Genomic DNA, 12,652 nt, shown 5'->3' on the forward strand with positions numbered 1-12,652 from the left:
TCTATCTGTGGGAGAAGATTTCAAACATCAGTGTGAGTGGAAAAGCACCGAGACACACACACCCGAGTGAGAGTGTTCCAGTGCACTGACTGTGGAAAGAGCTTTCCCCAATTGCACAGCCAGAAAAAATATCGCACCATTCACAGCGGGGAGAAACCATACACGTGTTCTGTGTGTGGACGAGGCTTCAACTGATCGTCCAACCTGGAGACACACAAGGACACCCGGACCACGGAGAAACCGTGGAAATGTGGGGACTGTGGGAAGGGATTCAATTCCCCTTCAGAGCTGGAAACTCATCGACGCAGTCACACTGGGGAGAGGCCGTTCACCTGCTCCGTGTGTCGGAAGGGATTCACTCGGTCATCCCACCTCCTGACACACCTGCGAGCTCACTCTGATGAGAGACCTTTTAAATGTTCTGACTGTGAGAAAAGGTTTAAAAGCAACAGTAATCTGCTGTCACACCAACGCACTCACACTGGGGAGAGGCCGTTCACCTGCTCCGTGTGTGGGAAGGGATTCACTCAGTCATCCACCCTGTTGACACACCAGCGAGTTCACACTGGGGAGAGACCGTTTAAATGTTCTGACTGTGAGAAAAGGTTTAAATGCAAAAGGAATCTGCTGACACACCAATGTACCCACACTGGGGAGAGGCCGTTCACCTGCTCCGTGTGTGGGAAGGGATTCACTCAGTCATCCACCCTGTTGACACACCAGCGAGTTCACACTGGGGAGAGCCCGTTCACCTGCTCCGTGTGTGGGAAGGGATTCACTCGGTCATCTGAGCTTCTGACACACCAGCGAGTTCACACTGATGAGAGACCTTTTAAATGTTCTGACTGTGAGAAGAGGTTTAAAAGCAAAATTGAACTGCTGAAACACCAACGCACTCACACTGGGAATAGGCCGTTCATCTGCTCTGTGTGTGGGAAAGGATTCACTCGGTCATCTCACCTCCTGACACACCAGCGAGTTCACACTGATGTGAGACCTTTTAAATGTTCTGACTGTGAGAAGAGGTTTAAAAGCAAAATTGAACTGCTTAGCCACCAACGCACCCACACGGGGGAGAGGCCATTCACCTGCTCCGTGTGTGGGAAGAGATTCACTCGGTCATCTCACCTCCTGACACACCAGCAAGTTCACTCCGATGAGAGACCTTTTAAATGTTCTGACTGTGGGAAGAGGTATAAAAGCAAATGTAATCTGCTGACACACCAATGCACCCACACTGGGGAGAGGCCGTTCTCCTGCTCCGTGTGTAAGAAGAGATTCACTCGGTCATCCACCCTGCTGAAACACCAGCAAGTTCACACTGAGAGACCTTTAAATGTTCTGACTGTGGGAAGAGATTTAAAATCACAAACAAACTGCTGAGACATCGACGCACTCACACAGGGGAGAGACTTTTCACCTGCTCCGTGTGTGGGAAGGGATTCACTCAGTCATCACACGTGCTGAGACACCAGCGAGTTCACGAAATGAGCAGGTCCAACGAGCCGGTCTGTAACACAGGCCAATGACTCAGTGCAGCTCGTTACCCAGTCACTGGGCTCCGTTATAGCCTCTCCTGCCAGTAACACACAAAGAGAAATTGTAAATCTGAAACAGAAAGAGATAATGTATAACACTTCATATCAACCACCAGTTTTTCCCTCTTTCCGGCTTTTAAAACAATCTGTTTCACAGTTTGTGAAACCCGAAACAGCCTCTGGGATTTGCAGATTGAGAATTTCAGTGGAAATTGGGACAGTCATTAAGTATCGGAACAAATATCCCCGCTGAGGTTTCAGGATTGTTACTGGTTTATTTATATCAGTGAGTGGCCAATTTTAAACTCGGTGAGGGTCTAAACCGAAGGTAAGAGCCTGGGATAGACAAGAGATTCTTCAATGTATTAAGTTAAATTACACTGATTCCACCAACACTGGACATCACATCCCTCAAACATTGTTACCTGTTGCTGTATAAAACTGGTGAGGGTGGAAATGGGAAATAACTGAAAAAAACTTCATTGTATCAAAGTTAATTCTGATCATTATTATTATACAAACATTCTACAGCCTATCCCTTAAAAAGGACCCAATATCAAACCAGTCCCCAGTCCTTGGGCCTGTGCCTATGTTGTGATTTGCACCCGCTTCTGACTGACTTGGTATCAGACGCACTCCCGTCAACAGTAAACGGATGGAGCCGGATCCATAAGAGAAAAATGAGGACCGACCTCCGCGGTTCTCCCAGAGTGCGGGAGGCGGAGTAACAGCAGCAGACAGAGAGATCTCTCTAAACCAGCCGCTGCCGCCGGAGAGAAGCGAGTCCCGTTCCGAGCCGTGTCTGTCAGGCGCCCGCTGACCCTCTCTTCACTGAAGGGGACCGATTCAGCACCAACTCACACACCCACCATTGGATCATTGAATCACCTTCAACACCTGAATTACATCACCACTTAATCCTCTATACACGAGGAAATACAAACCTTGTCCACGCAACTTGCCCTCATAATGTAACCATTTTAGCCCCGGTATCATTCTGGTCTTTCTGCGCTGCACCTCCTGCAAGGCCAATATATTCTTCCTGAGGTCTGGTGCCCAGGACTGAATGCCGTGCTCTAAATGTGGCCTTAGCAGAGTTTATAGAATTCGAACATAAATTCCACCCTTTTGATTTCCAGTTCCCTTGAGATAAAGGCCGACATTCCATTAGCCATTTTAATTATTTTTTGCACCTGTCTGCCAACTCGTCATGATTTCCCGAAGTATCTCTGCTCACCCACAGTTCCTGGCTTCTCACCATTTCGAAAATACTCTGATTTATCTTGCTTCGCGCCAAAGTGGATGGCCTCACATTTCCCCAGATTGAAACTTTGAACAGTCTGGGGCTCTTTTGTCGAGAAAAGAGAAGGCTGAGGGTGACCTGATACAGGACTTTAAGATTATGCAAGGGTTTGATCGGTCAGATGTAGATAAGGTGTTTGTACTTTTGGGAGTGGGGACGTCAGAACTTCGGGCCATGAATATAATAGTCATCAATAAATCCAATCTGGCATTCAAGAGAAACATATTTATCCAGAGAGGCGTTAGAATGTGCAGCTCGCTCCCACAAGGAGTAGTTAAGGCGAATATCATGGATGCATTTACGGTGAAGTGAGATAAACACATGGAGGAGAAAGGAATATTCGGGTTTGCTCATAGGGTTAGATGAAGAGGGGTTGGAGGAGGCTCGTCTGCAGCATAAACACCGGTATGGTCTAGTTGGGCCGAATTGCCTGTTTCTGTGATGTGCATTCTATGTAATTCTATGTAAGCTCCATCTGACACAGTTTTACCAACTCACTGAATCTATCAATTTCCTTTTACAACTTTATGCTCCCATCTACACAACTCACTGTGCACCCAAACTTGGTGTCGTCAACAAACCTGGATATACCGCTCTCTATTCCTTTATCTGCCTCATTTATACAGATCCCTGGGGGACACCACTAATCACATCCTGTCAATTTGAGTACATACCCATTAACCCTACTCTCTGTCTCCTACCTCCAAACCAACTCCCTCCCCATGTCAATGGGTTGCTTTGAATTCCACATGTTCTCATTTCTGTTAACAGTCTCTGATGTTAAACCTTATCGAATCCCTCTGGAAGTCAATATACACATAACACCCATAGACACTCCATTATTTACCACGTTAGTTACATCTTCAAAAAGTTCAACTATTTTCGTTAGACTTGTCTTACCCTTTACAAATCCATGCTGGTTCTCTCTGATCAATTCATGTTTATCCAAGTGCTCAGTCATTCTTTCCCCAATAACAGATTCTGGTAACTTCCCCACAACAGACGTCAGACTAATAGGTCTATAATTTCCTGTTTTATCTCTCCTACCCTTCCTAATTAATGGAATGATATTTGAATTTTTTCAATCCATGGAACAATTCCTGAATCAAGAGAGTTTTGAACGATCATGACTAAAGCATGTACAATTTCCTCACCTATTCCCCTTCGTCCCCTGGGATGGTCACCATCAGGTCCTGGAGATTTGTCTATCTTTAGTCTAATTGTTTTCTCCATTACCATTATTTTACTTACACTGAATCCCCTTGATTTATTTTCAGTTTTCCTCGTGTCTCTGGTTTATTATCCTCATGCTTTTCTGTGAGTATTTAGCAAGTCTGCCATTTCCTGATTTTCAATTCCAATATCACCTCCATCTGTCTTTAAGGGGCCCACATTACTCTTAGTCACCCTTCTTTCTCATAATATACGTGTAAAAACGTTGAAAGTTGTCCTTAATTTCACTCACAAGTTTTTCTCGTTTTCCCTCTTTGCACCTTTCACGATTTTTTTTTCGTTTCAGCACCACAATAAACAACACTTCACTGTGAAATTTGCTCAATTAGTTCTTCAGTGTCAGAGCGAGAATTGTCCATCCCTAATTTATTTAAAGTAACAAACAAACACAAGCACACATATTCATTCGTCTATCAAAGCACTGATGGACACAGAAAGATAAACACAGCCTGAAACGCAGTCAGTATCGGGATTCACAGGGAAACTGGCAAGCGAAAGAGACAAAGATAAAACAGTCTGAATCATCAACAGAATGTGACGTGTCGCTGATAGATATTAATGAGAGGAGGTGCGAAACGCTCCCATGAATTGGCACCGTGGCTTAGTTGGTTAAAGCACCTGTCTAGTAAACAGGAGATCCTGTGTTCAATTCCTAGTGGTGCCTTTGTGTAATTCATGGTGTTCAGTGAATTTGAGAAGCACACAGTGCTGTGTTTTGTTCAGGATCCAACACGGAACTGATCAGGAGGTCTTTTCAAAAATGCCTTTTCATCATACAGACAGCCCTCTCATAGAATGTGTCCGTGACACGTTCTTGTTTCTGGGCTCGTTGAGGTCGGGGTATAATTCTTGATTCGATGTTTCATACCCTGGAGAAACCCTAATTTAGCCCTGGACTTTGGATCTTGATCTGCGGTTCAAAGTTTTGCGAAGAGGGAAAAGGAGTCCCCAAATCACTCCACCTGAATCTCAAGCGCTTTTGAAAGAAATTCAGTTCAAACAATCAGGACTTTAAAGGCACCTCAATGACCTGCACTTTCATTGAACGAGCTTTGCTTCCAATTACATTCGACATTGAAACTGCTCTGGGCTTTCATCTCACTGAAGCAGAGTGTGACCGCTCTGTATCTGTGAGCATGTCGGTGACGAGGTTCGCTTTGATATTAGTCGCTTTCAATTTTTAAGATCTCGCCAAGCTCAGGGAAAAGAAACCGCGAATCGAATTGTCCCTGTAAGTGATGAATTGAAGGGATTGGTGCTCCAAGCAGATCTGGAAAATGCTCAGGAATTCCAAATCCACCCTCTCGCCACTCGACGATCATATTAACTGAGCTTTACTCTGGCCCAGTGTCACCGCGCTGAAATCGAGTATTTCTCCGGCACGTTTCTCTTAACTTCACAGTTGCTGCTTTAAGAGTGAAGACCGGCTTGTTGGATTTTCACTCCTGCAAGCTCCAACTCTTGATTTTGTAAAAGTAAACTGACAGTAGACAGCTGTTATATTGGTCACTGCAGCCTCAAGGTTTAGCTCAGTGAATTACTGATTTAGCGGATGATTTTTCCACCTGACTCGGTGGCGCAATCGGTTGGCACAAAAGTTTGATGATTCGAGTCCTTATTTTATTTTTCCTCAGGATTCATCGTATCAAAATTCCAGGGTTTCAATGTGTGTTTTGTCTGCAAGAAAATGTACTGTGATCATTGCCAGCTGAGCAGGGCTGATATTCCACCATTTACCCTGCGGTCGGAAATCAGGCACATGAATCATATAAAGGAATGGAACATTGGCTTCACGGAAATCACAATTCATCTTGAGACAAGCCCCCGAAAGGCCCGAAGGGAGGTCACACTCGCAGTAGGAGAGCTGGTTCACTGTGACAGAGAGATTACTGTAGTGAGTGAGACCAGACTGTTTCTATTTTCAGAGAATAAATGTCACACCCTTTATTTTGGAAAAGCAAAACGGTGGGGATTTTTATCACAGCCCGATGCCTTTCGTGTTGGATCAGATGTTCCTCGTTGCGTTACTTTCATCTTCATCGGAGAACCGGTTCGGGCGTTCCTGTGATAAACGGCGACAATTGCCTGTTAATGTTAAATTTAACAACGGCTGCACTGAGCTTTTAATCCCACTCTTAAGATCCAGTCTGTAAAATGATGAAATTTCATCACATGCAAAGCACAAAAATCTTATTCAAGTTTTGTCTGTCTGTCTCTCGGTAACCACGTCAGCATCTCCTTCAGTCTGAAACAGAACGTTATTGGTTGATTAATGGTGATCAAAACAGTCATTCAACTACGAACAGGGTTTAATTAGCTTCATGTAATTATTTATTAAGTTCATAACTCTTGTTAAAGTTAATTCTCTGACTGGGAATGGAACCACGCGGTGATGGGAGCACTGAATTTTAACCACCAGTCCATCGGGGAGCTCCCAGGATTGAGCACGAGATAAAGTGGAACTGATAACATTTATTTTTCTTTCACTCTTCCGTGATTCATTCAGCTCTGTGTTTATTCTCAGGCCTCTTATCTCTCCCTTCTTTTCAGCTTCTGACTGCGGATATTCCTCTGGTCAAATATGAATAATATAGAATATCTCACAGCCCTGGTATATTTGCTCTTTCTCTGTACAGTTTTGTACAAAATCAAACTGTACGCAGATACCGACAGTGTCTCTCCCTCACTCCCCACAGGAGCAGCAGGAGATGACACTTTAAACTGCCAGTTGCTTCAAACGATGCCCGATAGACCTGCGTTGCCTTGGAGTTTTCCCAGCAGCTGCATTGATTCGATGCGTGAATTTTGGAAATGGAAACATGTCCATCAGCAGCTTGTGGGAGTATTTTCCCTCACTTTCCATTCCATGTCCATGCCTACTTGCACTTGGTGCTGTCATTGCCTGAACATCACCTTCTGTCCCGATAGTCGTTCGAACAGAAAATGCCATTTTGTGCGAGCAGCTTGTCTGACACGAAAATGACCTGAATTACAAAGGGGCAAGTGGGAAAGGCCGCGTTGGTCTGCTTGTTCACAGCAAAGAATTTTCAGCGTTTCCTTGTGGTCCAGTGTTTAGGATTCGGAGCTTTCATCACCACGGCAACGGTTCGATTGGTGTCTGTCTCAACATCTGCATATTATCCACTCTACCATAAGTGGACTGGACTCAAATTGCTGATGTTTCACTGTGAGGGTGAAGAGACATAAATGTGTGGACATTAGTTACGAATTCATCAGCTGGGTTGCACCTTTGCTTCTCCCCCCGTCTCAGTCTTTCCATCTTTACCCTTCACTGCCGGTGTTCCAGGTTCGATCATCCGTGGCTGTTCAACGAAGCCTGAGAAGTCCATGAGGGAAAAACACAGAGAGTCAGAGACAGAGACAAGGTGGGATCAAAGTACAGGAAGAAATAGGATCAATGTCAAGTTCTGCGAACGGGCAGAATTTAAGATGGAGCTTGGGAGAGATTCCTTCACGTGTCTCGCAATTTTGCAAGAGACCATTGGGCTCCGAATTAAAAGCATGAGCCGCGCTGGAGAGTCTCTCTGAGAGAGGGAATGCGGTTCGTCAACTCCAGTTCATCGTTATTTGAGCAGTAAAAATAACTTTAAGAAGTATCACTGGGAACAGGATTCGAACGTACGCAGGAAATCCCCAGGGGATTTCGAGTCCAACGCCTTAAACCACTCGGCCATCGCAGCTACAAACATCTGTTATGCACGGCTGTAAATCAGAATGTGATCTGTGATACAATGTTCTCTCTGACAGGTGAAAGGCCCTTATCCCTGGTCTGTGCTGATTCTCTGATAGTTTACTGGGTAAAGGCCCTGATCCCCGGTCTGTGCTGATTCCCTGATAGTTTACTGGGATTCATTCTGTATCTGTCAGTCTCTGGTGCTGTGTGTGAGTGTGGGATTCATTCTGTATCTGTCAGTCTCTGGTACAGTGTGTGAACTTGGGATTGATTCTGTATCTTGTCAGCATTGTGTGTGAGAGTTTGTGATTCATTCTTTATATGCAGTCTCTCATACTGTGTGTTAGTGTGGGATTCTTTCGGTATCTGTCAGTCTCTGGTACTCCATGTGAGTGTGGGACTCATTCTTTATATACAGTCCCCATGACTGTATGTGGGAGTTGAATTCATCCTAAATATGCAGTTACTCATACTGCATGTTAGTGTGGGATTCATACTGTACCTATCATTCCCTGGTACTTGATGAGAGTGTGGGATTAACTCTGTGTCTGTCAGTCTCTAGTACTGTATGTGAGTTTGGGATTCCTTCTGTATCTGTGAGTGTTGGATTCATTCTGTGTTTGTGTGTCTGGTACTGTATCTGAATGTGAGATTCATTCTGTATCTGTACATAATTATTCTCTCAGATTACATTATTGCGTTCAATACTTTAGCTTTAATATCTTAATGTTTGAAGAGTTTTACTCCTTATTTAATTTGTAAATATGGACGAACTTTAGGATTTAATGTTGGAGGTTTTAATCAGATAATTTGTGTGCTTTTTGGACTACTATTAAATCTGAGTACAATTGTGGATGATAATGAATCTTTCAAACTGATAAGGTGACATTTTTTAATTGGTTTGTAATGTGTAGATCAGTCTGTAGAAATGGAATTGATACTGTATCTTTCAGTCTAATATTGTATGAGATTTTTGGACTGGTATATAATGTGTATCTCAGTCTGCACTAATAGAATTGATACTCTATCTTTAAATTTCATTCTGCGAGTGCAGTCTGAACTGGTATCTAATTTGCTTCTCAGGTTTACTGTCTTTCAGTATTTCTCAATCGATACTGTACGTGAGGTTTGGATTTGTAGCAAATGGTACACTTTTCGAATGGATATTTCATGTATTAAAGTCATGTGTGTGAGAGTTCTGGGATAGTATTCAATTGGAATCTCGGGTACATTATTGGGATTCATTCTGTCCCTTTCAATCGGGTACCATGTGTGATTTCTCTCTGGTATTTAATTCGTAGCTATGTTGCCCTATTGTGAGATTGACACAGTGCCTTTCAATCTGAGAGTGTGATTTTGGACTGGGATTTTTGTATCTGCCTGTCAGCGGGACTGAGTTCGGGGCAAATGGAACAGTGTCTGCCTCACCCGCACTGTTTGAATGTTGGATTGAAAGTGTGTCTCTGGAACTTGGGATCAGTGTGGGACTGAGTACTTCTACTGTCTGAGACTGTGGAACTGATGACCTGTCTGTGTCTCTGTGCTCTGTGGGTGATAATGTACCTCCTGTGTGTGAGAAGGAGCTGGCTGCACTCCTCCTTGTGCCTCGGGTGGAGGAAACATCACATTCATTCTGGATCATTCAAGGATTCGCCTGTGGAAAGAAAATGATCTCTTGTAACTCAAGAAATGGTGAGGTTGAAAATGGAAAAGTTATCAGTTTAATATCTCTAATGATCATTTAGAATATCCACAAATGAAAACCGGTGATACAAACAGTGTCAGTGTCTGACTCCACTGCAGCACTCAGCTTCTGCACACCAGGTGTGTTGGGCTGTTTTACAACAATTTAGTGACATCCAGACACAACCCAACCCCTGCACTGATCCATGAATGGGACTACCCGATGGGGCAGGGACCTTTGTCCAGGTCAGGTTTCTAATCTCCTCTCCCATGGGACTAACCGTTCAACCGAAAATAAACAGCCGCTGTTTAAATTGTGTCCTTCACACTTCTCACCTGCTGCCTGCAATAGATGCTCTTTGTATAACTCCCCACATCCTTACTGTCCGGCTCTGTTCCCACTCTTCACTGTCCAATAACAATAAACAGGGTGAGACTGGAACTAAACCAGGACCATTCACTCCTGGTTTGGGGAGTGAAAGCAGCAATGGTTTTAATAGCAGGTTCTTCCCATTCTCTCTCCCTTCCCCTGGACACACCCTGTCCACACCCAGCCCGAGAATGACCTCTCCCTTCCCCCCTCTCACTCCATGTTCCGGGACCAGTTCCTGATCCACTCCGCCTCTTACAAACAGCCCCCGGACTCCCCCTGCCCTTCCCCCGGACTCAATGCCGATCTCTGAGCCCATCTGCGGACACGGTCCCGGAGCGATGAGCTGCTGTAACGAGGCTGCTCTTTGCTCCCTTCCCCCGGGGGCCGTGATCTCTCCATTCCCGCCTGTCTGAGCAAAGGAAGTGGGTCTGGGGGAAAGGTCAGAGGGAATGGGCTCCACAGGCAGTGCAGGAACAGGCACCAGAATGGGAAACAGATGGGATTCCACCAGTGCCTAACGCTGGAATCCAGACTGACTTTACAATCTCCAACTATTAAACTCGAGGTTTCCATCCCTGCTGTTTCTCTCGGGCTCTTTTGATGGGAAATAGTCTTTCAGAGATAAAGTGAGCGGCTGTGGAATGAGCCAATGGGTTCTGTTCATTCTTGGCTCCCTGACTGATAAAGTAACGTTTGACTCCGAAACTGGAGGGAGGATTCCTCAAACCAATCCTGGAGAAACGGGGGAGGAAAGTGGGAGTCGGTGTATTTGCTGGGACCGTGTAGGATTAATATCAGGCAGCAACAGTCCCAGTTTATTTCAATCGGAGTGAAACTCTCGGTCACTGAGAGTAATACAGAGCGGCCCTGAGCTGCAAGATTGCAGAGGGGACAACATGCAAGAGAGGGTTAAATGTGTGACACTGTCCCTGAGAGTGGGATTAATAATGTGTCTGTCTCTGAAATAATATCGGTGAGAGATGAGACTGCATCTTCTGTCACTCCACCTTGGAATAGCAATTGGAATGGAATATTTTCCAATTTGTTACTCTGTGTGAACAGGACATTACAGGTCAGTTTCTCTCTCTCTCTCTTTTGAACGGATTATGAAGGTGGGATACTGTTACTGAGAGTGATACAGAGACACTGATAGGAAGTGTAATTCTGATACTGTGCCTGTCTGTTTTTATCTCTCTCTAGCGCTGTACATGAAGGTGGAATATTGTTACTGAGTGTGAACCGGACACACTGATGGGAAGTGTGAGACTGATACTGTGTCTGTTTGTCTGTGTGTCTCTCTCTGTCTGTCTGTCTTTCTCTCTCCCCAGTGCTGTACAAGGAGGCGGGATACTGTTACTGAGCGTAATATAGACACACTGATAGAAAGGGAAAGACTGATTCTGTGTCTGTGAACAGACCTCCGGTGCTATTGGTGAGACGGTCACTGTCCCTTTTACTGTATATCAACCGGTCTGACGGGGCATTCATCATTCGCCAGTCCTGTAAGGAAAGGTGGAGAGAAACCGTCTGTAACTGTCTGACACTGGACTGTCTGTGAGTGTTGAATTTATTCAGTAACTAGTCGTGTCTGAGTGTTGAGAACGGGATGGAGAGGACACCAGTTACTATTATCTGACAGTCAGTCAGTTTAGGAAGAGAGAGAAACACAGAGAGACTGGAGGAGCCCAGAGCGGATAATTTGTATTTTCATCTTAACCAAACGGACAATACAATAATGTAAAAGGAGGAGGACAAGGTGAGGCCCAGACAGCATTGAGTCTCATTTCACTATAGACGGACACAGGACTTGTCCCAGGTGTGGGTTTTGTGTTTAAAGATCACTTCACTAAAAACACCTTGACGATCTGGGGTTACAGACGGACATGACGGGCAGGAAATGACCAGCTCGTTCATCAATCCTGCCCCACATGCCTGGAGCATCGTGACTGGACACTTCCCACACACACCACCAGCCCCACCCACCGGGAACATGGAATCTCCTGGGAGCGGTGACAAACCAGAAAAAAATCCAGGGCCAATAAGGAGGAGAAATTCTGGGAAATTCCTCCCCGACTCCCTCAGGCTATCGAATCGAGTCCAGTGGATCACACTGACCATGCATTGGTTAACTGGAAAACCACTCACCTTCTATAAGATTCCATCTCTGCCCCAGTCAAGAACCAGTCCAGATCCCTCGAGAAGGCGGAGAGAGAGTCGGCACCCACCGCACCAGAGAGGGACAGCACCCACCGCACCAGAGAGAGTCAGCACCCACCGCACCAGAGAGAGTCAGCACCCACCGCACCAGAGAGAGTCAGCACCCACCGCACCAGAGAGAGTCGGCACCCACCGCACCAGAGAGGGACAGCACCCACCGCACTAGAGAGAGTCAGCACCCACCGCACCAGAGAGAGTCGGCACCCACCGCACCAGAGAGGGACAGCACCCACCGCACCAGAGAGAGTCAGCACCCACCGCACCAGAGAGAGTCAGCACCCATCGCACCAGAGAGAGTCAGCACCCACCGCACCAGAGAGAGTCAGCACCCACCGCACCAGAGAGAGTCAGCACCCACCGCACCAGAGAGAGTCAGCACCCATCGCACCAGAGAGAGTCAGCACCCACCGCACCAGAGAGGGTCAGAGTCAGCACCCACCGCACCAGAGAGAGTCAGAGTCAGCACCCACCGCACCAGAGAGAGTCAGAGTCAGCACCCACCGCACCAGAGAGGGTCAGAGTCAGCGCCCACCGCACCAGAGAGAGTCAGCGCCCACCGCACAGAGAGAGTCAGAGTCAGCACCCACCGCACCAGAGAGGGTCAGAGTCAG

At 45.9% G+C, this 12,652-nt stretch overlaps 1 long non-coding RNA gene and 1 other non-coding gene across 2 annotated transcripts; one reads left to right on the forward strand and one right to left on the reverse strand.

Annotated features, from left to right (window-relative positions):
• Positions 1-4,664: 4,664 nt before the first annotated feature.
• Positions 4,665-4,738, forward strand: trnat-agu (transfer RNA threonine (anticodon AGU)). The gene has a single exon. It is a non-coding gene; the product is annotated as a tRNA-Thr (tRNA).
• A 2,407-nt stretch (positions 4,739-7,145) lies between these two features.
• Positions 7,146-9,918, reverse strand: LOC137308777 (uncharacterized). Its single transcript, XR_010959619.1, has 3 exons — positions 9,788-9,918; positions 9,332-9,422; positions 7,146-7,411 (listed from the first exon to the last, which is right to left on the reverse strand). It is a non-coding gene; the product is annotated as an uncharacterized lncRNA (long non-coding RNA).
• Positions 9,919-12,652: the final 2,734 nt, after the last annotated feature.

The sequence above is a fragment of the Heptranchias perlo genome, unplaced genomic scaffold (genome assembly GCF_035084215.1).
Source record: "Heptranchias perlo isolate sHepPer1 unplaced genomic scaffold, sHepPer1.hap1 HAP1_SCAFFOLD_1389, whole genome shotgun sequence".
In the NCBI taxonomy this organism is placed as follows: domain Eukaryota; kingdom Metazoa; phylum Chordata; class Chondrichthyes; order Hexanchiformes; family Hexanchidae; genus Heptranchias; species Heptranchias perlo.